The sequence below is a fragment of the Anomalospiza imberbis genome, chromosome 10 (assembly GCF_031753505.1).
Source record: "Anomalospiza imberbis isolate Cuckoo-Finch-1a 21T00152 chromosome 10, ASM3175350v1, whole genome shotgun sequence".
Taxonomy (NCBI): Eukaryota; Metazoa; Chordata; class Aves; order Passeriformes; family Viduidae; genus Anomalospiza; species Anomalospiza imberbis.
The window spans coordinates 7,851,842-7,878,877 of NC_089690.1; the positions used below are offsets into that span (position 1 = coordinate 7,851,842).

The 27,036-nt window shown below is 38.2% G+C and overlaps 1 long non-coding RNA gene across 3 annotated transcripts in view; it reads left to right on the plus strand.

The window, feature by feature from the left end:
• The window catches only part of LOC137479803 (uncharacterized), a 263,839-nt gene that overhangs the window by 112,070 nt on the left and 124,733 nt on the right, over nucleotides 1-27,036 (plus strand). For 2 of the 3 annotated variants that reach the window (XR_011002533.1, XR_011002532.1), the window contains exon 3: nucleotides 707-796. This is a non-coding gene — a long non-coding RNA (uncharacterized lncRNA). Of the gene's footprint in view, nucleotides 1-706; nucleotides 797-1,215; nucleotides 1,405-27,036 lie in introns of those variants that run through there. The other variant, XR_011002531.1, reaches the window with a different exon arrangement.

Below are 27,036 nucleotides of genomic sequence, written 5' to 3' on the forward strand. Positions count from 1 at the left end.
GCTATTGTGTAGTACTCTGTAATTGTGAAACAGAGAGCCTGTCCTGGTTGCAATTTTGAATCTGTTGGGCTCACCATAAAATATCATTTGTATAGTCTGATAGAAGCAGACACACAACTAAACTGTGATTTTGCAAGCCATGACCTGTACATTGAACTGTATTTAAGGGATTAGCCCTGCAGCTTTCACAGGTGCTCGTGGGCAGCTGCAGTCAGAGGGGATGTCCCTGGGTTCATGCAGTGCTCTGAGCCAGCAGGAGGGCCCTGAGGACACGGGCAATGTGTCATCTCAGCTGTGCTCATTCTAAATCTATACCCCTTACTCAATGTGAGCACATGTTTGTAGCAGGGGAAACTAATTCATGTGAAAAGTTTTGGGAATACTTTAAAAAGCAGAGAAGGATAAGGCATTCTCCAGTTTATTTCTGTACAAGGGCTGGGGCTTAAATTTCAATATGAACTTAAATAATTTATAAAAATGAAATAAAGCCATTTCAGAAACGTGTCTATTCAACTATTATTAAAATAATAAATGAGACAGCAAAGAAATTTTTTTTCTCATATTTCCATCAGGATGCCATTAAAAATCAGTAAATGGTTGTATTTCCATAATAGAAATATATTCTTCTATGGATCATTCTTTGCACTTGAACTGTGTTGACTGAACTAGAGCTCTCCTTTTTTTTTTTTTTTCACCTCCCCTTCAGGAGAAAGACAACTTTTCTTTATGAGACCTCTCTTGCCACTTGCTTCCTGATTTATTCTTTCTTGGATGCTACATTCACTGCAGGAAAAAGGTAGGAAACGTTTCTTTAAGCAGCAGGTTGACATTGTAAAATGTCGCAAAAATAAACTAAAAACTTGATGTGATTTTTAAACTAATAATCCCAGACCTAAGCAGCTAAAAAGTTGACCTTTTTACTTTCTCAATTTTTTTATTTTTCTTTAATTTTTGCCTTTAAATGGCAGGAAGGTACCCTTTAAAACCTTACCCTTTAAAAGAAAATATTTTTATTGCAAAGACACGATATTATATAAGACTTATTTTTATATTGAATAAAAAAAATATAGTCAAATAAGATAATTCTTGGTATTACCTTGCAATTATTTAAATAGAAGTTATGTTGTTGTTACAATGCTTACTGGTTGTAGCAGCAATGCTGAGAATTATTAAAATGCATCAGTAGCTGTAAAAAATCACCTGTGTGACTTTCAGTGAATGAGGCCTTTTGTACAGGATGAGGACAGGAGCTTTTGCACTGTGATGTGATTATTCAAACTACCATGACCATAACACTGTGCAGATAACAGCAACCTTTTAGCCTTAACAACATGAGTAGCACTCCTTCTTTTTTAGCTTCAAATCTTCTGTTGTTGTTTGGCTTACAGAACAAAATGTGCAGAATCAGTCTGCAAAAAATTCTGCGGGGTTTTTATCAAAATGCATTTTGAGTGTTGATGATCATTGTATGTTTGCACACTAAGAATGGGGGATATTGTACCAGAAACATGTAGGCCTGTGCTTTGCAATGAGCTTCTTCTTTCAAATCCAAAAACAACTCCCTTTCATGGGGGTGTTTGAATTTCTGCAAAATGTTCATAACTCACTGTGATTCATTTAATTGTCTTCCATTTCCTTTATCTTAACTTTTGTTGCCATAAGGGTAGAGGACTAGCAAATAAACCTAAAATCAGTACAGGGAGTCAAAACCAGTTTGCCCCGGAAAATATTTATTTTGCTTTAAAGAAAAACATACTTTTGATAATTTAATTAATAACTGCTTTTTGTGAAACCTTGCAAATACTTACATGAATGCTTCATTTTATTCACACATTCAGCCCAGGGGAGTCCTTACAACAACTGCTATGCAGAGACTGGGACAGCCTAACGGGAGAGAGGTTATATGATTTAAGGTTGAGGTGTGGATGCTGGGGTTTGATATCAGAGATGGTTTTGTCTGTCATGTTGTCAGTTATGTCTGTGTGGCACTTGTGTGGTTTAGCAGTGATGAAAATCTGTGGAATGAATAGGAAACAGCTGAGATTTAATTTATATATTGGGGGTTCTGAACATTTATCCCTTGCTCACTTTTATAATCTGAGTTCAGAGCTGAACAGAATGACATAATAGAGGAAATTCAGATATTTTTTAAAGGGAAAAACACAAGAAAGGAAAAACAGCAATAAAGCAGGAGGAGAGAAAATACCTCTACAAATGCAACAGACATAAAAGTAAGCAAAGGAAAGTTAAAAATTACCATAGGGCAGGCAGGACACCTGCTAAAGAACCTTCTGCTGCCTCTCACAGCTGGAAAGAAAAATGAAAGAGATGCAAACAACTGTTCTGGAAGCATGAAATCTGCCTTTTGTCTTTTCACCCCTCCCTTTCTGAACAGTTACAGTATGCAAAATTTAGGGGAATCTCAAAGTCTGCAGAGGAAAAAAATTCAGCAGGCTCTGCATATAAAAAGCTGAGCCATGGAAGTGTGCCTCTTTGAAAACAGGAGCATGTTTGGGAGCTTCCCGGTGCATTGAAGAAAGTGGTAATTAATGCATAGTGAATGACTTCGAATGGAGGTTGAATAGGGGCATAACAATGGGAAGTTTTTTTTAGGTTAAAGTGTTGGAAAAAGGAAAGCTGTTAAAAGATAGCTACTGTGAAGCTACAACTTCAATCCGTGTCTTCTCTGACTTCCCTTTATAGACTGTGGTGGGTTTTGTTTTGTATAGGTCTCCAAATACAATGAAGTTAATTTGCACCAATTTCATTTTGTGTATGCTTTGGGAATTTTTTTTAAAGTTTTTTTTCCCCCTTCTTTTTGGCAGGGCTTGGTTCTTTGATGGTGCTTTTGAGCAAATGGTTTGCCCAAAGTTCAGATGATGTTAGCTCCATCCTCTTTTTCATTTACAACATCAAGGGGATTACAGAGAATAACTTTGTTGCCCAACATCAAGGCTATATCTTCAGGCTACTAGAAAGGTAGTTCTCAGAAAGTGTGTCTTCTAATATTTTAGAACCTCCACAGGCTTCAGATAAAACAAGTATTAAATACAAAAAGCTCACAAGGATCCCAAGGAAGGTTAAACTCACACAACCTCCTTCATGTTGAACACCTGAAATGTATTTTTTAGACTGTTGGAGTGTTATCATAGTGAAGACAGCAGTGAAGTCTTATATAACTGAAGACAGAAAGAATAAAAACCAGCACCTTGTTTAAAGACAGGCAATTTTTAATGGAACCTAGGCTAAATATAATCTGCTTTTGCTGTCGAAAAGGGAATTTGGAGAGTGAGCAAGTCATTTTGGAGGGGTCTTGAAGGTTGATTTTTTTTTTTATGGGATCATAAGGTAGTAGATCTGCAATTCTGCTGTGCTTGATCCAAGGCCAGAATTTATAAAGCTTGAGGAGAGAAGGAATGAAATGTTTTGGAGAAATAAAATAGGGAAGCTAGTGGGCTCAAAATAGTTTCAAATATTTTCTCTTGTTGGTAGTTCTTAGCAGGACTTCTGGCCTGGAGTATTTTAAACTCAGCATCTCAATTCCTATCATGTAAGTGTTTATTTTTTTCCTAAGGAAGATATGAAACTAAAAATACCCTAGAAAACTCCCCAGATAAGTTTTGTTTACCAGACTGAGAAAATTTAGTACTGCTGCATACAGCCTAGTAAAGCCCTTTCTCTCCCAGCAGTTCATTTTTGACAGGAAGGTGGGTCATGCTGGTTAGAATATAAGAGTATGCAAATTTGATTGAAAAGTTATCTCCTTTTGCTGCTTCCATAGAGATGTTGTCTGTCCTGGTCAGGGGCATATCCTTTCTCACTACCTAACTCCAGCAGGTGTCTTATTACTCTCCACTCCTTAATGATTGTAAATGGTCTGTGAATTCTCAGGTTCTGCAACAGTGCTCTAAAATGACTATTGTCAATATTACAGTGATAATAATGATGTTTTAGCTGCATTTTTAGTCTCTTTTCCTTGTACTCACATGTAAACCAGAGTTTCTGACACTGAAGAAATATTTTATCAGTCTTCTACTTTTGCTAAATTGAAAATGCTAATATTGTGTTATTTTTCAGGAGGCAACTGGATGAATGTTCTGAACTGAATGGAAATCAATGTCTGTATTTCAACATATCTTTTACCTTGTTAAAACATATATGCATCATATCAATAACTTTATTGGGCAGGAAAAAAAATAAATCCTCGACTTAAATCTGTCTTTTTTGTTTGCAACAGATTTTTCAGATTCACCAGGGATAAAGTTGCCAAGCCTAACTAGAGTCTCTTACTTGACCTGTGAGATTCTGTTCAATTTAGGTGAAGTTCCTGACTTTTGTAAATCCTACTTGCCTTTTCTGTCTCTCACTCACTTGGGAAGCCCTTAGCAGCTTGAGAGAGCAAGTGGTCCAAAAAAGTCATGACCATCAGCCCTAGAGCAGGGCAAGGTACAGGAGTCTGTGCAAGCTGCAGGGGGAAGGCTGGAACTTGACTCACCTTTCCCATCATAGCTGAGACTTGGCACATTGTCCATCAGAGAGAACAGTAGCACCATGTGGGATGAAAAATGGGTTGGTCTCCTCATCTCTCCTGTTCCTTTTTGGTAGATAGTTCAGTAAATTGTGAGTAAAACAAGGTAGATTTACTGGTGGAGCAGCAGAGGTTGATGCTCTGTATTCATGTGGTGAAGGGATGGTTATGCATGGATTGTCCCACCCACTGTCACAAGAGCTTTTAGTCTTGGTAATCAGCTGTGAGATTTGAGCAATGTTGAAAGGTTTGGGTATGCTACACACAAAATATGGGCTGTTTGGTAATTTTGCAAGTCTTTAATTTACAAAGCTGTGAGCTGATATCATCCAAAGCACGATAAGATGAAGTTATTTAGGTTAAGTCCAACAGTCAGATGATGAGGGGAACAGGATATTTGGCTGCTGAGCTCTTTTCAGTTGTTCCCCTTGTGAATCTAAACCAGATCTTAGTGATGTGATTCTGTACTAAATATGTTGCTCCTCTCCCTCACTGGTGCTCGCGATGGATATAAGAGCAAGACAGTCATGAACATGCGCCTGTAAATCAGGCACTTTCGGAGTTGAAAAGTCAATAAAGTTATCCTGCTTTTCTAGGCTTGTGTGTGTATGCTACATATCTTCTATAGGGGAAAGAAAATCTGTGTCAGAAAATGTCAGGAAAAGATGTAATGTAAGAACTCCCTCTGCTGTGAAAACTCCCAGCATATAAAATGTGCTGCAGCACTAACCATTGTGACCCAGAAATAAAATGTTTCCTGTGAATTAGAAGGATACAGAGTTGAATTAACTGGATGACATTTCCCCATCTGTTTTTTATTTATTGTTGCCCTTTTCCATTCTCTGTAATTAGTGCATAGAAGTGACAATAGTCATATACCACACTCTGAGCTACAAGGATGTACCAACATTTTGAGCATTTTCCATTTTTTTTTTTTCAGTGACACTTTGAAAACTCGTAGCATCTTAACTCTGCTGAAGCCTATTATTTCTGTGAACCGAAGAGGCAATTTAAGGCACCTTTTTTGTTTGCAAACAATTTTCAAATATAACCTCACACTTTCTGAACTTTTCCCAAGGGCCTCATAAAATCAATAATTGTCCATTTTCCTCTAAGTGACTTTAAAATTGAAGGTCTTGGGATTTTAAATTCAGATCTGGATTTCAGGGTGCTCTCCATCAACACTGCTGCTCACAGTAGCTCCCAAGCAGAATCTGTTTTCTTGCAGAGAGAGGAGATATTTGGAAACATAACTCATCCCAAGCTCCAGAGAACACAATTTTCCTTTGGACTTTTCTCTAACTTGAATTTAGAGATTATGTTGCTGGATATTCCCTGCCCATGACATGGGGTTGGAACCAGATGCTCCTTAAGAACCCTACCTCCCCAGCCATTCTCTGACACTGTGAAGATTCCATGTCCCTTCCAACTCAGACCATTATATGATTCTGTGGTGTCTCATAAATACCAACGGTGCAGAAAGAGTCTGCTCTTGATCAGTGATTCCAGTTTGACCTTAGCATGACTTGTTTTATTTTAAAGGTGGGACATTAACAGAATCTTTCCACATGTAAATGTGTTTACAGACAGTCCTATGTTGCCCTGATCTTAGGTAGGGTTTTTCTCAGCAGGATTTTGTGACAGCTTGGCAGTAAATCGGTTCTGCTGGCAGAGTGTGATGAGACACTGAGCTGGTGACCCTGCTAGCACTGGAGGTGGGTGACAGGAACTAGTGGTACCAGACAGGTTATTCTGAGAGTATGAAATAACATCTGCAGAGCAACCACTCCAAGCCTGAAGCTATTTATCCATAAGAAATGATTCTGTAAGGAAAACTGTTAAAACCTGTAGCAAACTTTATATACAGCAAAAAGGGGAAGAATGTGATATGATTTCCACAAAGACATAAGAGCGTGAGAAGTGTGACAGAAAATTGAAGGTTCTTATAAAGTACAGGTGCCTGAGATAGTCCAAAAATCCATGACTCTACAGCCAAGAAAAAAGCCTAAAAGCCTTTTCTAGCTCAGCTATGAAGTGAAAGCAGAGATTAGAAATAAAAAAGCAATTTATAATGAATAGGAAAAGGGACACTAACAACAATTTATATAGTTCAGAAGTTATGAAGTGTAGAAAGTTGATAACAGCCACTAAAGTATCCAAGATAAAGCCATGTGAAAGGACAATAATAAAGTTAAAAATGTATTTTTTTATGAAGAGCAACACTGTGGCATAGTCGTGTTACTGGACAGAGATGAGGAAAAACATCTGTTGTGTGGTACACACAAAAGCAGTGGTATTTTTGTCTTTGTTCAGATAAAGGAGATCCCCAAAATAGGATATGCTTATATATGGGAATATTGACAGGGTTTTGAAAGTCAGGAAGATGGATAATGTTCTGTCAGTGCTCAGGATTACAGTGGTAAAAACAAGCTGATATATCAGTTATGCCTCCTGAGCAAAATAATGGAAGATTGGTGTTGGTTTGTTCCTCTCTGAAGACAGAGCAAAAATGATTAGGTATCATTTCTGATGTTTCTTCATCATTAAACTCTGCTATCCCCTCCTAGCTGTGAATCCTACACAGTGGTAAGAGAGTGGGAACAATTAAATACATTTCATGTTCCAATGCAATGGGGTAGAAAGGGGGATATCTTTTTTAAAATGGCCTATTGTGAATGGAAGTTGATTTTTTTGCTCTAGGTACTGAATATTGGTTGGGCTGATGACAAGTTGGTACTTTCAGGGTTCTGCATGCTAAAAGATATTGAACGTCGAGTAAGGAGCCTGTGGTATTTAAGGCTGAATAAAATGCTGTGCTGTAACTACCTTAAAGACCTCAATCAGCAAAGTGAAAGGAGAAACTATTAGATTTTTAAATTTAGGTATTTATATTTTGTTTCTGGTTGATATATCCAGCTTTGTGGCAACTGTATGAAATATAATGGCACATGGTAATTGGGAAGAGATTCTTGGAGGCTATTTCCATGCTATTGTTTGGGTACTGGTACATGACCTTCTCTACTGTGTTAAAATGCCTTTGGCTCATGAGGTCCACAAGGTCTGGAGGTGGCACAAGAGCCATTACCAAGAAGCACTTTGGCCATGGCCCTCCTGTTTCAGAGGGCAGGGCAGTCAATAAAATGGAGAGGGGCTGCTCTTCCTTGGTTGGCCTCAGTGTTAAAGAATTTACTCATTCAGACATAGCCAATGGTCTAAGGCTCCCTTTAAACCTCAAGCTTTAGGAAATAGAAGTGATCAAATGGCACGTCCCGGTTGGTGTGCTCTGATCCTACCAGCTGTGCTCCTCCGAAAAAAGGGATGAAATGATTAAGATCTGATTTATGCTCTGTCGTGGTACTGCTCTAGCTGTCAGACTAACTGTGCCAAGGCAGTAGGATTTGTCTGCAAGTGAAGTGGAGTTCATTCTTCTTTCACATATATTGGTGCCAAGTGTTCTGCAACTCAGGGTGTATTTTTCTGATTTCTTTTCTGTTTCTTCAGGGTGGGACTCCTCTATATTTAGATTTTTACTTTTTCTGGAGTCATATCCCATTGAAATGCGCACCCACGAGGCCAGTGCAGTGGACAAGCAGCTGTGTGCAGTTAAACCTAGAACATGCATAGTAGACAATATTGCACAAAGAAATACAGAGGAAAGTTGTGATGTAGTCAGACACATAAATGCCTCTACAAGTTCCACCCTCACTTGCCATTTTACAGGAGTCTTACAGTGCTTTACAGTGATGAAGGCACTACAGCTATGAAGACCCCACAAGAGCTTGGAAACAGCTTTCAAGCACTTTTGCAGTTTATATAATCTAGAGTTGAAGAGTAGTACTGTACCTTTTAGACCTCATTTTCCAGCAGAAGGAAGAGGATGACTAGAAAAAGATTGAGGACCTCTGGATGGTTTAAGATGAGTATTACTCTCTGCAACTAGATTTCAAAGTGAGGGATATTGCATTAGCAGGTGTCTGTAAGAATAGTCTGGATAAATCAACATAATGTTGACTAGTATTTATGTCCAAATAATCAAAGAATAACAACTATTCTCTGTCTTTGTTTTTCATAACATTCTTGTAAGTGTTGAAAAGCTTATAAGGAAGCTTGAAGTTTAGCAGACACAGGAGAAAGGAAATTTTCACACCCAGTGTGAAGCTTCCCTTTAGCTCTACTAACAGGACATTCAGTTAGAGATTTGTTTTATTTGGGTTTTAGTGGAGAGTTGTGGTGCTTTTCTCAGCTGGGTTGGCACTTATGCTCATGGGTGCTTTTTCAAGTTTCGTTAGTATGAAACTACTGAACTGCAAATCTCAGAAAAGTGTTTTTCTGCCTTTGTGAGGTTTCAAGCAGCGTCACTTCTGATCCCACTCACAGCTGTTCATGAGACCAAGCTGGGGTTTGGCATTTCCAGGCCTGAATGGAAATTCATTGGAATGAAAGGAAATAGTCAAGTCCAAATATTTAATGTTAAAAAGTACAGATATGCTATTTGTTCTAGGAACATGTGAAAGTGAGAGAACGTCTCTCTGGTAAATAAACCTTACTTTGCCCATCCCTTTTGGCAGTGGGATGAATTGTCAGCAGGAATGCCTTTCAGGACATACAATAGGTCACTGGAGACCTACTGGGTACTTTAACAAGTGTGTCAACTGGCATCCAGTGGTCAAGCATAAGTCCATGTCCTGGGATGCAGTAATTTGTTTTGTGTGCTGCTGATACGATAGAGGTTGGAATTTGTGATAGAAATAAGCACTCCCCCAAAGTATCTTTAATATATTTGCCAATAAATTAACCATACAAACACACTGAATGCCAGCTGGGACCAATGGAAAGTAACACACCTAGAAGTGATTATCTAGGGCAGAAGTGAGTGGAGTCACAGTTAGGGCAGACAACTGGTTTAATGATTCATTTTGTTTAGCTGATTTTCTTGAGAGTTTATCCTTAGTCTCCACTCAAACACACAGTTCTGTTGAGCCACTACTTTCTTATACTTCTTGTTTCTCACCATATAGGTAAAATTAGCATTTTGACTAACAAAACAAAAATTTATGAACATTTGAAGGAAAAACAAAAAGCAAGTTTTCATCAGTTATTTTCATTCCATCACAGTGACCTTGTGTTGTCCTTGTTTTTCATTCTCTTTTGCTACCTTTTAAAGCCTTAGCCAAAGATGTGGAGCTAAATTCAGCCCTGATGTAAAACAGCACAGTTCTTCTAAAGCTTTTACTGTGTTCTGCTTTGATCCTGGAAGACTCACTTTTAAAAGGTGGGTATGACACAGTTTCTCCTCTGTAAGGAGCTGAATTTTTTTTCTCCTCTGATGCTTATCATAGCAGCAAGGAAAGCACAAAATTGCCCTGGGAAGACATTTCAATAATCAAAAATCTTTCTTTTGTAAAATTATCACAACTAATATTTTACTTGACTTTGGCTTCCAGAAAAGTCAGTGGGAGGAAACTTGCTTTGTTGTTTGGATCATTCTTTCAGAATATAGAGGAATTCTTATATTAAACACACTGGTCTGATAATGAACTCAGGCAAGATGTCTGCATAATATCTTCTACTCTTCTCAAGAAATGAAGTGTAATATTTCAAAAAGTGGTAGAAATTTGTGCAGCTGGTATTTCAGAACTGATCTCCAGCAGAAAAAATAAGGGAAAAATTAAGGTCCATTTTCTTAAGCTGGTCTTTCCTTGTTTCTGTGACTTGTTAAACCAATGCTTCATTTTAAGGCAGATGAGGGTCATATCTCTGTCTTCCATGCAAATAAGTTTTGAGCTGAGTGTAGTTGCAAAAATCCTGTTGAGTTCCCAGGGGGATTCCATGAGAAATAATGACTGGCAACAACTCACAGTTTTTGATGATGCTGAGAGAGGTGTGGTGGAAGAGGCTGCATAAATGTAAGAAGTGTTAATATGTTGTTTAGATCTCATGTCTCTGGAAAATGCTTAACCCTTTATCTCAAAGTTAGCATGAAGATAGTTTGTGATATTAATTGCTCCACTTGTTAATTGGATTACCTCCAAATCTGCATGTCATTCAACAAAGATAGCCAGAAGTGGAATGACAAACCAGTTTATGAGTAGAAAGGTATTTGGCAAGACTGCTTTCAGTCAAAATGCCCCTTTATTGAAATGCCATGGGGAGTAGTTGGTTAAGAGAACAAAGTCAGGTTTGTGGCAAGGCTGTCAGTAATTTGAGAGGCTGCACATCTCTGGAGCAGAATCTTGTAGAAAGGGTAATTGCAGTAAGTGTCAATCTTACATATCAAAAAAAGACATTGTGACCAAATGCCAGTATCATGTTCTGTGAGGTATCACAGTTCAAGAAGTAGCCCTGAAGCATTATGGTGTGTCAGATATCTGGACCCTTTGATTGGGAAGTGCTAAAATTTCCAAGAGTTTCAAAAGATGTTGCCAAGAGTTCAGCTTGTTTTAATCCTATTTAATAAAGATCTAGGAAAGATGAGGACCTTGCCAAAGGACTGCTGGTATTTCTGAGTTATTAATTATTGCCAATAGTGAAATAGTGACATTGTAAAGGAGTAGAGCAAAAGTCTTTGATCTTAAATTAGTGTTTTTTTTCTGACCAATGTCATGAGATGCTACATTCATAAACAAAGTGGAGTATAACATAAATTAATAGTCTGTTATGGGAATTGGCTTCTGTTGCTGACAGTGATTAATGGAATCTTTAAACTAGGCTCATGCGAAATATTTTCAGGCTTATAGAGTGAGCAATACAACCACCAATCACACTAATGGGCTTCAGTATTCTTTGCACCCTACAATAGAATTCTTCACCAGAGTTATCTTTCAGCATTCTTGTGATTACCTGGGGTCCTTTGGACCCCAAATTTTGGGGTCCTTTAAGGCTTGGCAAAAAATAATGTGGAAAGACTTTGGAAACTCTTTCTGAGAGTAATGGTTGGAAAATATTTTTACTGCCCATTCACATCTTCATAGAATATTTCATTTTCTATTTAAATGTATGAAATGTACCATGTATAATTTAGTTAGCATATACTGATGGTATGTTTATGAAATAAGTATAAGTTCTTAACCACTGAATAATGACAAATATGTCTAAAGATGAAACTGCATTACATATTCAAGTACTAAGTGTGCTTTTTTGCCTCTTGACATATCTTCAGACTGGGAAAAAAGTAAAGTGCTGAAAATAGAAAGCATTAATATTGTTGACAAGTAAACAAAAAGGAAGATTATAGCCATACAGCTCAGAAAATTGTAGTCAATGCAGCCCTCAAGTTACAGTGCAGATATAGTAGAAATGTATGTTTTCTACAGCAAAAGCTTAGAAAATGAGCATGACCTTTTAATGCACAATCACAATGTTTTTACTAATGGCACAGTATTAAGGTCCACTACTAAATTTGTTGTAAAGGAGGAAGGTTCACCATATGTAGGGATTTCTCTTGTCTGATACAGTAAGTGTTGAAATAAGCATTTCTGTCAAAGAAACTTAAGCAGTCACAGAGAGCATTTTAAAAAAAGAAGTGCAGTAAAAGTAACATTCTTTTGAATATATCTCTAAACATTCTTTTCCTATTCATTCTGAGCGAAAATGTTTTAGTAATATGTTTAATTTCTTTTCTTGACCCTTTTATTCATGGATTTTGGGGGAGATGGGGATTATTTTTGGTTTCTTGTTTCTTACATTCTCAGGGGTTTTATGGATCACAACATCTGTAAACTGATAAATGACAAATGATAGAGAAATTTGTCCAAACTGGTATTTCAGAACCAGTCACCAAAATGAAATTGCCATTGGCTTAAGCTGGTCTTTTCTTCTTTCTGTAACTTGTCAAACTGGTGCTTCAAACTGGTATGCTCAAGTGATGGCCCTTATTCAATGGATTTTCATAGTAAAAGTATTGCTTCTACACTTAGATAATATTAATTCTCATTCTAGGCAACAGGCACTGTCTGCATGGAGATCAAAGGAAGTGTTTACTTAAGTTGGAAATTAATTTGCATTTTAATTCTAAAAAGTGAGGGGGATAATAATAGACATATATTAAAACAAATAATTTTTCAGAATTTTGTTGACCTGTGTCTTACTCTAGCTACAAAGACTGAGATAAAGGAAAGATAGTGCTATTCTATGTCTTTGACATTACCAAGAAAGACAGTTCTGGAATCTATGGAGCTTGAGAAACTGGTTGTTCCGTAGCCAAAATCTCATCAGTTCTGCCACATAAAAAGGTTTTTAAGTATCTTCCATTTCATAGGGGATAAATATTTGCATAAAATTTTATTTTATCACCTATATAGTAATTCAATTTTCATCTACAAATTAGATAATCCAAACCATGTCTCCAGTAGACTGAATTCCCTGCAGTCACATATGCTGTCATCTCCTGTTCATGGGTGGTGGAGAAAAACTCCTCAGAACTTAGTTGGCGATAAAGCAGTCATGGTTTATTGTTACTTATGGGAGGAGCCAAATTGGTCAAGAGAAACCCTGTTGTCAGACCACAAATGGCATTTTTTCTTCTGGAAAAAAGCCAAAGCAAAACACTCCCAGCCAAATCCTTCTATTAACCAAAATCAGTTCCCCACCCAGTCCCTCTCTGCCAAAACAAAACCCCACAGTCTGTTCTTACTACGATGCCACTGAAGCAGTAGCATGATTGCTAAATTTTGTAACCAATAAGCAAACTTGAAAAAAATCTTTTTAGATTGATGAGAGACTTGACGGAACTGAAGCATGTGCCAGAAGTTTGAATTGGCCTCAGAAGAACTTTCTAGATCCAACTGTCATGACATTAGGGTTTTTGCTGTTGAAAATGTTTTGCTTTATCAGGCCAATGAAACAACAGGATTGGAAAAAAAAAAGTCAACTCACACCTTGAGAATGAGGATATATATGGCTATTTGGGCCATGGAAATTATGGTATGTAGGCAGTTTCCAGGTTTTCCTACCTGGCATTGATGATTTTTACCCAATTTTTTCCTCCTTCTCTTTCCATTGCATTTTCTTCCTGTGTTTGGGTCATGATGCCTAATTTCAGAATTACTGTACTAAATGTTTGAATTTTGGGTTTTTTTTATTTTTAGTGTCAGCACACCTGAGTAAACTGGAAATGTTTGAAAAGCAGATTGAGTAATTAAAACCCATCTTAACTGTATGTTTAGAAAGTTTTTGTCACTAGTAGATGGTAGCAAGAGTGGGGGAAGAAAATTATTGAGCAAGAAAGGGCTTGTCAAGGAGAGTAATGAGTTAGGAGATGGATAAACACAAGGCAAGTGATGAAAACAGTGACTGGTAATAGTGTTGGCAAGAAATGAGCAATACATCGCAGCAAATGTTTCACAAAGAGTGATGGACTGATTGCTCAAGTTTCTATGACTGTGTGACCTGTAACCCCAGGTATCTTCCAAACCACAGAAGATAGAATAAGGAATTCTATTTTGTGTTTCATATACTTTTTTAAAGAAAACAATTTTTTGGTTATTATTTAAGTATTAAGGAAATGTATTTGATAATCATCTGTCACTTCATCTGAAGAATTAAAAATGCTTCATGCTTGAGCTGTTGGTGTGTCATCACTTTTTCAAATGATATCAAGTATAAATAAATTATATTAGTTACAATAAGATGCAGTTTTTGTTTTGATGCAAAAGACTGAAATGAAAATTAAAGGGGTGTTGCTTGACTAAAAGAGTGGCGTGCATGCTAGTCTAGAGCAGGCACTAGACTTTAACAGAGAAAGTGATAGTGAAGCGGATCAATGGATGTTTATGCTCCCTTTGAGAGAATCCTAATAGAAAAGCACATCCCTTTTTTCTATTTCAAAAGTTTGTCATTTCAATATCATGTAATGAGCACCAACTTTTCAATACATTTCATCCTACTTAAGTAACACTCAGCCATTTTGGAAATCTGTCTGTAAGAGTCATAGTAAAAGATCTGGAAATCTGAGCCTTCCTGAGGAGGCAGGATGTTAAAGAGATTCAGTATTTACCTGGTATAAAAGAATATACCACAATTTTTTTTCTTTTGAGGGCTTCTTTTCTTAACTTGGGGTAATATTTTCATGGTAGTGATATACTTCAACTCATTGTTTTGATGTATATAGCTGGAGCAGTGATTGTGTTGTAACTTTTTGTGCAGATCATTTTTTTTCTATTTTTTTTCCATTTATTGTTCTTTACTTCAACTTTCTGAACTCAGAGTATTTGCACCATCAGTTTTCTGCCTTTCAAACATTATCAATCAAGTTATAGCTGACTTTGAATCTCAACATCTTATTGTTGATATAAGACAAATTACATCATCTATTGTTGGGTAAATGCTTGAGCTGCAGCTTGTTCTCAAGGAGGCAAAATAATCCAAGGGATTGTTTTGTTTGTTTGTTTTTTTTGTACAAAAAAAATCATAGTCACAGCATACTGGCAAATATCTTTCTCCTGGAAAGAGTTATTTTAAAACATATCTTGCAAACATCATAACATTTAAAGCAATTAAAAGCTTTGTATCTTGCTTCCCCTGAGACCCAGCTGGCTGCAACAGGTTAAATTTCTCTAGGTTAGCAGTGTGTCTTTGTGAGCCTGGGGAGTCTCAGATGTGGAACCTGACAGAAAGCAATAGTGTGAATCCAAGTTGTCATGATGTGGAGTAGCAGCATTATTATGTTGAAGACATCTGGTTTATCCATCAGCTTCAACAGAGACAAAGGTATTCATGTTGCTCCTGGTTGCTGCTTGTCCATACTCTCTGGAAGCCATGTGGTGCTGGAGGCTCCACAACAATCAGGTTTAGTGCTTTGCTGGTCTCACCCCATCAGGTTTTGTTCCCAAAGGTTTGAGGTGTCCCTTTCCTCACTGCAGCTGCTGCTGTTTTCAGGTAGGGCTGCCCGGTCATGGAGAGCAGCCCATCCCTTCCTGGGCTGCAGTAATTTCAAAAGTATTTTAAGGTGAACTTCTGTATCTGTTTCCTCTCTTGAAAAGCAACCTTGATTCTACCTACCACATGATACCTACCACATGTTTTTCAGATATCTGATATCATTATGTGACTCTGAAATCAATAATCATCACCTTCTTGTGTATATACATTGAATTTTATGGCTAAGGAAAACCATGCATTCATTTTTGCTTTCTAGTCCAGCATGATGCAGTCTTCTGGAATGTTGTTTTTGGAAGCCTCAGCTACAGCAGACTTGTGCAATAGAGCTGAGTGACAAATGATGTGTGGGGAATAGCAGTGGAAGGATGTCCTGTTGATGTATCCCTGGGAAAATCCCCCTTTACGCATGGACAGCTGCAGTGTCTTCCCTCCTGCATGGCAGTTTGTAATCAGCATAACAATGGAAGTCTATCAGTGGCTCTAAGCACAGTAGGTCAGATACTTTGATAAGCATATATCTGCCTTGGTTAAGTAACAGCTACATCCCAAGCATTTAAATCCTGCTACCATCCACAGGAGGTGCCTTCTGGCAGCAGGGCAGAGGGATGAGGCCCTAACGCTGCCCCTACTGCTCCAGAGCTGTGGTGGCTGCAATGGGGCACCTGGCTGAGCCCTCCTCAGGCTCTGGGATGGTGACCAGGCTGCCCTGAACACCTCAGGGTCTAACGAGGGCACAGTGAGAAAAGGAAGATTAGAAGACTTCAGCTGAAGCGGTGTGCCTTGCCCTGGTTGTTGAGGAAGCAGACAAGAAAGCTGCAGCTCTGTGCAACCTCTTGCTTACCTGTGTATTATTCTTCTCAGATCACCAGCCTCTCTATGCATGCAATTGCTCCCAGGTCCACTTATCCCCCTATGGAACTAGTTAATAAAAATGCTTTGGGTTGATGGCTTTCTCTAGCCCAGACTCAGGCACAGAGGCACTGCAGGAGAGAAGCAGAGTGATGGTTCCCAGGGCTGCAGCCTGGCCACAGCACCCAAACCACTCTGCTGACCCACCGAAGTGGAGAGCAAAGCCCAGCTCGCCTGTCCCAGAGCTCTTTTACTGATGGCTATTATGTTAACGTGAGGGCAGAACTCTTTCCTCTACATTAAAAAAAAAACCCTTCCCCCTACATGCCTCTCTCCTATTTAATTTCTTTCTATAAAAACCTCTGGAGTAAAATGAATGCGGCAGATGTCTACTCTTCTGAAAAAAGATTATGCTTTGAAGCCACACAGTAGCCTCACTTTTCACGGCATTAATGATGTGGACTAAGCTTCAGGAATTGTATTTAAAAAATACTCCAAATAGAAGAGGTCTATTCAGCTGCTAAGCACACCCATATTTTTAATAGCTAACGTGAGTGTGTACACACATACAGAGAGTTCTTTTCAATCCTTCTTTTTCCTAGGTGTGAGTATAGATTTGAGCACGGGCCCATTTTTGTTCCTTTTTTTTTTTTTTTTTTTTTCTTTTTACAGCTCAAAATAACCAGAAAAATTTTTCTCGTTTGATATATGCAAGCAGTTTGCAGTGGTGGGACTTGCTGGATGCTCCCTGGAGGATGTCCCTGGGGCAAGGAAGTGCACTGCTTTTGCTGGGAGCTGCCTGGCGCGGCCTCTCCTCAGGGACGCGGTGCTTACCAGTAGCACCACAGTGCCACCAGCATTAACTTCACTAAACCTGCACACTTGTGACCTTTTTTCTAAGTGATTGTTTTCACGGGATTTCAGCCTTTGTAATAAAAACCTGATATTTTCAGGCAGCATTTGGAAAACAAACACTTCCCAAACAAATGATGTCGATGGGTCAATGACTTGACTTGGAAACTCTTCCCAATGCTTTGGCTCAGCTTGCAGGGTTTCTTTAACTTCTCTGTGTTTGGCAAGTGTCTTTCCATACTGGGAACATGAGGGTCCTGTCTTCTGCTTTATTTTGCTGTCATGGAAGTTGGTGCTTTTTCACTGTTGAGATGATGTGCTTCAGCGGGGGATGAAATAATCTCTGAAATCAGCCACTGTATCTTTGTGAAGGTGCTCTGGGGTCCCTGAGGCTCAAGGCAGCCCAGGGACCTCAGGGTCTTCTAAAGTGAGCTGCAACAACTTTTTGACTTATGTTTGGAGAAAGAAAAAAAAAAAAAACCCAAAAAACAACAACCCAAACTGGAAAAAATAACATTTGAAAAGTGAATCTAAAAGTTTTCCAGGGGGAAAAAAGAGTGCCCAGTTACAAATATCTGTGCTTCAGGAGTGGCAGTTTCACTGTATCTCAGTGTCCTTGCTAAGAGCCAGAGGAGACAAATTCAGTTTGTTCATACCTGCCATATGTAAGAGAAAATTAAATGTAATAAACTCACAGAAAATACAATTTATCTTCATATCAGTCCATTTATATGAAATAGAGGAAAGCCAAGCTTTTTCGTGCTGTAGTGTCTTTGCAATTCTGTAGCAATTGACCTAATTCTCATGCAGAATAGAAGAAGTTAAAATTAAATACAAGTAATTTTCTTTTGTATTGGTTTTGTTTCTCTTTAGGAGGCAATGTTTTAATGCCCTAAAAAATAGTTCTGTCTGAATGTTAATTTAGTATTTACAGGTTCTCTGGTCTTTTGGATTTCTGTGTTTCTTGGTTGCTTTTATTTTGTTTTTGTTTTTGCTTGTTGACAGTGTCTCTATAGATAAATCCCTCCCTCATATTATTTACATTTTTTTTCTTTAAATCTGACTCAGGCACGAGAGTAGATGGCCCTAAAATGTGAATACTAAACTGTGAAGCTTTAAAATCTTAGATACAGACTACATAATCTCATTCCAAACCAACAAAAATAGAAAAATAGAAAAAAAATCTAAAGTTTATTATTTCTACTAAACAAAAAATCAGCCAGGCTGAGGACTTTTGAAAGCTTTGGGTACATGATCTTTACGTATTCATATTTCCTGTATTTGATGACACGTTTTGCTGTTCTGTTCTCAGAAGTTAACAGAATCACATAGGTTATTATGTTTTAATTTTAGAGGCAAAAATTTCATTGTTTAATGTAGACCGTAATTAATACAGGAGAAAACTAATGAATCTTATAAATGAATAATAATTTCAATTACTGTTTTAAACCCCTCATGCTGTTTTTGTGTGCTGTAGTATCAAGTACTCTGCAAGTATTCAGTTATGTGGATGTTAGACTGGAGAATTTTGTCCCACATATTAATGTAGCTAAAACACTGATACAGCAGTGATCTAGTGCACAAGTGGAAGGTACTATTAGTGGTTCAATAGATTTTTTTTTAATTCTCTAATTTTTCAGCAAATGTATGTTGCATAAACTTTTATTATCATTTTTCAAGGTTGTGAACATTTCTGAATAGACTGAAGAAATTTAAAAAGTAAATGAAGCTCTAGCATTTCACTGATTACTTCTAATCTATTTGTGGCGCATACAACATTAAGTAGCAGAGTTTTCTGGTTAATCAGAAATTTTAAAAATTGGATTGTTTGTCTGTAGAAAGCTGCCTGTGTTACTGCAAGTTCTGCTGGTTAGACCATTTTAGACCTCCTGCAAGGGACTTAAGGGTGACCTGAGAGCTTTTTAGGAAAGTATTTATGCAGGTCATCATTTTACTTCTTCAAAGCCAAATAATCTGAAGTGCTTTTGTGATGCAGAATTTGGGACAGAAGTCGTTAAAGGCAGTCAGAAACTCCACTTGGAGAAATTGTTTTGAGCAGTCTCCGAAATGCTGGGAAGCAGCATTTGCATGTACCCTGTTATGCCTCCATTTGAAAGGGATGCACTTGTTTGTAAGAGCTGCTGGGCTCAGTTCTGCCAAGCTGAGTTCTAGGTAACCCACGGAGACTTCCCAGAAAGTTGAGAGTGTGTTTCTTTGTTCCAGGGTATTATGAAAGGGAATCAGCAAGGGCCTCTGGCTAAAAAATGTAAGCTGACCTGCAGTATGCAAGTGCAGGAGGTCAGCCATTTGATGTGGGATATATCTTCGGGCCATTCGAACAACTTCATAGCTGGGTCTCAAAATGTGACTTCCTGCGGCTGTGACCCATGGACCTTTCAAGTACAGTGGAAGTCTTGATAGATCAGTCGTGCAGTTTCCAGGACTCTCAAAAATCATTTGCTTCTCAGCTGGTTTTCTGGTGTTTGAAACATTAAGACAATCATCTAGCACTTTTCCTTCTCTTGTGAAGTGAAGTGCATTTTATTAAAATACATATTTTGTAAAAATTTAATAAAGCAGCTCATACTTTTTCAAGGCTAGACAATACTTTGAAAACTGGTTCCAAATCTCTGGCCTCAATATATGAATACTAATTGTATCTTATCTACTGTCAGTTATTGAAATCCCAACCAGTAGGAAAGCTAATCTGACATCTCCATTCACACACACCTTCTTTTGAGCCTCTTTACAATTCAGTCAGTGCTATCAATGATTAAATATCCCAGTCCCTACAGTTTCAACCTTTTTTTTTTTTTATCCCTTAACTTTTCTTTTTGGTTGTTACCTTCAGTTAGTGAACAGCTCATTTTTGAGCAAAGACATTGTGAAATTCACTTAAAATGACTGTTTGAAGATTTTATTAAAAATATATCTCTGTGGACAGACTGTCCTTCATTACAACAATAGAAATCCCCATTGTCTTCAGCACTATCACTCCAAATTTGCAGGAAGTTTAGAATCCAAACTAAAAGATGTAAAATACTTTTGAATAAGTGAGCCATCAATTGAGAACAGCACAGGTGTTTGTTTTCACTGTGACTGATTTTGCTTGCAGCTAACATATAATTATTGAGTCCATTCTTAGGCAGATGTGTACAATCCTTTAAGAGATCAAAGCAGATGGACCCAGGTCACTGAGATTAGAATTTGACCCTATTAGTGCAATAATGGTTAAAATTATATGTAGCTTGTTTGCATTTTCCAGAGCTTGCATTTCAATGGATTTATACAAGTTATCTCTAAATTGAATAATTCTTGCCTAATTTCACTTTCTGTGTTCAGCTTTAAGTACATTTTACAGTGTAAGTGCAAAGCCAAATTGTCCACAGTCCTCATCTTTTTTCAAATCACAGATTCAAATCACAGATTCAGGCTTTGGACAATATCAAAGTATATGCTGGAAAGTTTCAAAAAATTACTATAGTCCTTGAACCTTGGACCCACTGGTATGGACTTTGCAATGAAAAATGCAACCAGCTATATCTTTTCTGTTTATGTGACTTTTGTTGACTGTTTGTCCACCCTGTATTTATATACTCATTTTCAAGCACCCTATTTTTATATCATGGCAGTAAAGAGAGGAATTAAGTTGAACAGAGACCTTTTTGCTGAGACCTTACAAAGGAGCAGGTACTTGACTCCTGCATAGGGAAGGAAGGTTTTCTGTTTCTTTGTGATGACTCACTGTGTGTCAGATAATGGAATCCTATTAGTGCCACCACAGGAGCATTAAGGAGGTTTGAGTGTGGAGAGGAAAAAATGAGGCCAAAGAGGTTTTTTTTTTTTAAAGAAAAATCAACTTTTGAGAAATACTAGAGGAAGCCTTTGTTTTAATTAAAGTTAACAGTGAAGATGAAGGCTGGCAAATGGATGAATTTGGACTCTGTCCACTCTGTGTGAAGAGTTTGCTTGGAACATGGAAGAACCCCATTGCTTACAAGCAATTTGAAATCTGTTAACTTATAGCAGTCCTGCTAATTTTTAGGGGCTTGGTTTATTTGTTTGTTTAGCATTTTCACTTTTTAACCATGAAGCATCAAAGTCTGGGCTCCAGCCCAGTGTTTTGGGAGCCAAGCTGAAGGAGTTTGCTTTGTCTTTTATCACATATAACCCTGCTCTGTTTCTGCAGGATTTATCTCATATGTCTGCATGAGACTCGAGATCCATTTTTCCTGTACAAGTGCACCAGTGGGTGCAGAGTCCATGTCATCAGCTGTGGGTAGTTTTCTCTCTGAGTTTACAGAAATACTTAATGATTCTCATCAAGTCATAACTTCTGGAGTCATGTGTTAACATGACAGTCTGAGCTTTCATTTAATGAAAGTGGTGAATTTTTCACCATTTTAGTTTCCAAGCAGACATTAAACAAAGAGAATCTGTCATTGTAGGTCTTAGGATTTGTAGGAAAATTTTGTGACTTTTGGTAGACCTAGGTCATGATATTTAAATTTCAAGTCAAGAGGTTCAATGTAGAACAAACTGGTTACTCATGGTCAGAGGCATTGGCTGGTATAAAGAAAGTATTGTAAATCCATGTAAGCTGTGCCAGTCGGGTGAAGAGGATCTAAATTTAGGATACAGAGAAGAGGATCCCGATTTGCATTTTGGTTTTTGATACATGTGTATGTTATTAAACTGCAGTACTACAAATATTTGCATTTACTTGCATAAGAAGCACACCTAAAGACAGGTTTCAGCAGCCAGATTTGAACTCAGACTCTCTCCAGTTGGACAGGGAACATGTACATACTGCTTTAAAAAATCTTTTTATTTGACTGTGACTGCATGTTCTGCTCTTTGTTTAAATATAATGATCACTGCCACAGATTACAGGGCCAGGTCTCAGGAAAATGTTTTTAAATATCCCAGGACAATAAGGGAAAAATATGTTTATTTTAGAACAAGTACCCATTTACAACATTTTCTGGAAACTGGTGATTTGAAAATGGCTGATCATTACAAAATAAGAAAATTAAGATGATACCCCTCCCCGCAAATGCATAGGAATTTTGCATTTAGTTGTGACTTGACACATGTTCCAAAGTGTGTAATTCAGACTCTGGCTGGAAACATCACTGGAAGCAGACCTGGGTTGTCATGTTTCATTACAGCTATTGAACTGTCGCAGGCGTGCTATTATGCTGTAATGAAAGGGGTCTTCTCATTCTCTTTTCAACCTGAAAATCTAGGAAAGATACCATATGTCATTAGTCCTGGCACAGATTCTGCCAAAAGAAGTTTTCCAAAGCACTAAAATATATGCAAGGTCTTTTCCCTTGAAAAAGACAGAGGAATTGCATTTTTGTCCTACTGAATCTCTAGGTTTCACTGGGGTATATAATGGTTACAGATCAGGTGAAATATGACTTCAATCACATTGCACATTTTAGAGGATGATCCAGGTTAAGGTTGTGTTGATCCATGAGGATAAGTTTTGGCCCCACATGCAAAACCAGTAATTTAAATGCTGCCCAGCACCCTGTGAGTGTGCTGCTCCCTGCTGAGCAGGTGCCTAACTGTGGGAAACACCTGGCTGGGATCTTAAGCAGAAAGTAAATTCTCTGGAATTTGAGTTTTGCTGGTGCTTTATTCATTGTTGTATGTGGGAAAAAAAAATAAACCTGTACTTGTGAAGGTAACAAGTGAATCACAGTGGTGGCATTATTGGGCCTCTTGAGAGTGAGGTCTAAACTTCCTGCAGCCTGGCTGACAATTCTACACTTGCTTCAACTTGCCAGGGTAATGCCTTCAGTAACAAATGTGAATCAGGCATTGAAATCTCTAATCTTCTTCTTGAGAAATCACTCAAACAGATGGATATTGCAAGGTTGTTTAGAAAAGATTAATATGGCATTCATTTAATTGGTAAAATATGTATGAAATAGATCCAAAGTCCTGGCATTCAGTATGAAGTACTTTCAAAAATGTAGATGTCTTATCAAGGATGTTGATGCATTCATTCCTTCTCTTCTGCAAAGCTGACTTCTGCAGGAAGTACACTCCTTGACTAACTTTTCCTTATGACATAGCAATATCTTCCTGATGGTAAAGATTTAACAATATATTAATCCCTATTTAAGTTTTTGGGTGAAGGTGGCAGACCCTTCAAGTCTTTTGATGCCTTCTCTTACTTTCCAAGTCCTGCAATATACTAACCTACCTACCTAGAGAATGAGTAACATCTGTAAGTGCATTGGGTTGATTCAGTTAAATGGGACTGCATCCTGAAGAAACATGATGTTGTTTCAGCCATTTGAAACCCAGCCAATTCAGATGGAATTTGGAAACATACCATAAAAAACTCACATTGGAATCTTAACTGATAATGAGATAATGAGAAATGATGTTGTGGCCATGGCCAATGAGATTTTATACTAAGCTTGCTAGAAATACTGCTTGTATTGCTGATGGGCTGCAATTTCAGAAATGGGCAAATGCTATGTTCTTCACTCAGGCTCTCTATTAAAACAAAAGAAAAAAAATCAAAAGCTTTTGCAGGGTTACAGCCCTTTTGTTTCTTGCTTTTTGATTTTGGTTGGGTTTTTGTTATGTCATTTGTTTGTTTTTTTAACGGGAATTAAAGCCCCTAGAGGCAGCAGCAGGATGTTGAGTCTGTATGAGCCTATGGGTCTGTTTTGACAAAACGCTCACTTTCCCACATAATTGCCTTCAGTGAAGGTGGCTAGTAGTAAATTTTTAGGGAAGCCACCTTCTGGAATCCAAGGATTTAAAGAATTCCTGAGATGCATGTTGCCACTGATCCAGTGTGTCATTCACACTTGACAGGCATTTCTTCACATTAATTTGTTTAATCAATGTTGGAGCCAGCCTGTATTTTGGCTTCAAGAGCATTACACTGCCTAGCACAACTGAGCTCTGCATATCGATGCACTGGCTATATGGACCTGCCTTATCTGGGTTCCAAACTCATAGGAAAAGATAAGGACAATTCATGGGCGGGAAGCAGAAATGTAGATGAAAAAAATTTAGAGGAATAAACACTGAAAAAATGGCGAATTTCTTATGCTCTAGATCACCAATCATCATCCAAAAGAATACTAAGGAGTGAGTTTAAGTTCTTGCAAGGCAAAGACAGAATTCATTAGCTGACAATGATAGCCCAAAATGGGGACAGGACCACTGTGCATCCTCATATTTCTTTAGGAGCTGGCGACTTTCAATGTTAATTAAAAAAAAAAATAGACGAAATAAAAAGACAGAAGGGGAAAGGAAGAGAGGCAATTTATACTTGTTAGTAACACTTTGGTTAACAATGTCGTGTTGTCTGATATTCATTTTCAGAAACATTGGAGAATTCACAGCTGTAGTACTATATCATGAGGATAGGTTTGACTCATGTGTTAGGATAAGAGGGAGTGCCTCTATTTGTATTAGCTGGAGGAGGATTGTGAACTATTATCTTACTTTGTTATCTGAGCTAGGAGTGTACAAGGAAGTTTCTTCTACTAATGGTTGAGCCGCTCTTCAGATAAAGCTCTCCACAGGATCCCTGTAGCCCTAATTAATCAGCTGTTAAAACAGTAGGTGATAGACAGGCTTGCTTTAAGTTTGAATTGCCTGCAATCAGAGATAACAGGTGAGTCCCATTTGGCAGTGAGATATGGAAGTAGAAGAGCGATCTGTTATCAAAATGAGTATGGCATTCAAATCAAAACTAAAGTTTGCAGAAGGAACTAGAGAAGTAAAATAGGAGGGAATAATTTTTGAAGGGTCAAAATGCCTTCACTTTGGTGATGGCTTTAGACAGGTCTGAATCCATTTTGTAAACCATTATACTAAGTGCGTGCATGGTCAAAATAAATTCAGGCTGCTGGAGAACACTTGTCATTGCAGTAATCATTGGAAACATTGGCAGGTGGCACTAACACAGCTCTGCAGCAGCTGCTGCTGCCACAGGACAGGCTCTGGCCAGCACACCCAGGCAGCCCAGGAGCTGCAGGTTAAATGGCTGTGTTAGAGCCAGGAATTTATCATGTTTCTTTCTGTGTCACTGCCCTAACCATCAGGCTGTAGAGTAACTTCTTTCCTTACTCAGTTCATATTTAAGAAGTTATGCAGAATAGGAGAGCACCAGTGGTGAAGTGGGAATATTTTATCCCAGAAAGCGGGTCACTTACAAGGGTGCTATGGCAGATCTAGGCTTGAGTCCTGCTTTGCTGGCTTTACAGCCACAAAGAATGGCCCTCTCTCACCTTCAGCATTAGAAAACAGACAAACTGGAGGGATAATGGCAAACTTTTAGGGCAGTAGGTACCTGGTTTATTTTAAAACATTTTCATGTTTACTTGTTTGTACTATACACCAATGATCAGAAGCATCTCTCAGGACTGGTGCCAGAGCTAGTTGCTCCACAAATAGTGATAAAAACCTTCTTAGTCTGGATTCAATTTACATTTTAAATTCTCTGGAGGTAACAAGAGAGTACCTACTTCAGAGAGGTGTTCAGAGTGCCTGAGAGATGGATCTCTTGAAAAATGACCAAATGTCTTTCATGTCTTTCAGCCTGGTCATTGTTTGATAGTCCCATATTCACAGTGAGACAGAAGTCACTCTAAAGCAGAAATGCTGTTTATTTTCTTTGACTCCTCTGTATGTAGGTGAATATTCTTCCATGGCCCCATTATTAAGTCTTATGATTGATGCCTATCAGTGCTTCAGGAGTTAAATTACCACTTGTCTCACACAGATGAAAGCAAGTTGGTCACTGATCATGTAATAGCCACAAATAGTGCAGTAGCATGGGAAATAGCCTTTTCTTCAGCTCAAATTTTCTTTTGGGTTTTTTAAAATGTGCTGAAGACCTCAGTAGATGTCTTAATTATCACGGGAATTCTCTGTAACCATAATCAGTTTATGCTCATTTGCATATTCTTTCTTGGATGTCTCTGTCACTGGGACACAGAGTTCTGTTTTCCACCTTCACTATGGGCATGCATTGTCTTTCTTTTGCCTTCCATGTTCTATGGACTGAAACCTTTATTTATTGGCTCTTACCTCTTCAAGAAAGTATGTCCTTCTCCTGCTCTAGTACTTGTCATTGCTTTCCAAATCTGGGGGCTTGTTCAGCTGTCTTTTTTGTGTGGAGGCATGCTTCCACTGGATAACACTTCTTTTTCCTGTGAATCTTTACATGTGTGTGCCGCTACTTTCAGCTATGACTATAAAATTTCTGCTCTCTTTTTCCCCCACCCATAAGCCCTATTCTGTCTGCAAAGTTTTATTCTGTTTTGGTTGATGCTTCTCATCAAATACCTCTATCTGATGTTCCAGCATTTTAGATGTTATTTTTGACACTCGAGTTTGACTTGCTCCTAATTCTTTTTCACTGATTAAATGGTAAGGAACAAAAAAGTTTTAACTTTCTGCTTTGCTTTTCATCCCTCAATGTTCTGCTCTCTGTACCGATTCAAGTCTCAGCTCTGCTGTGCCCTCAGGTGTACTTCTGAAAATCCAGCATCCTGGTGGCCACTCCTTTTGATGCAATGTGTTTGCTCTGTTTCAAGGTGCTGCTTGGCCCCTCAGATAATCATGCTTCTTTTCTTGTGGAGTCTCTTTTAGGCTGACTGCTTCCTGCATGTATTGCCTACCACCTGGTGGGTAATAATATGAGAGTACTTCATGTTTCTAAAATTAAATTCTCTTTTATTCAGAAAACTCTTTAGAGAGCTATTGCAATTCAATTGCTGCTGCTGCTGTAGTAGCCATGTGCTACCAGCTCTGCAGGGTACAGGCCCAGCTTTCTCCAGGAGCAATCCAGGTTCCACATCGGTTGCTACCCAAGGAACCCGCAGCTGCTCAGGGACAGATCAGCAGAACACAGCCATTTCACAGATTTCCTCTCCAGTTCA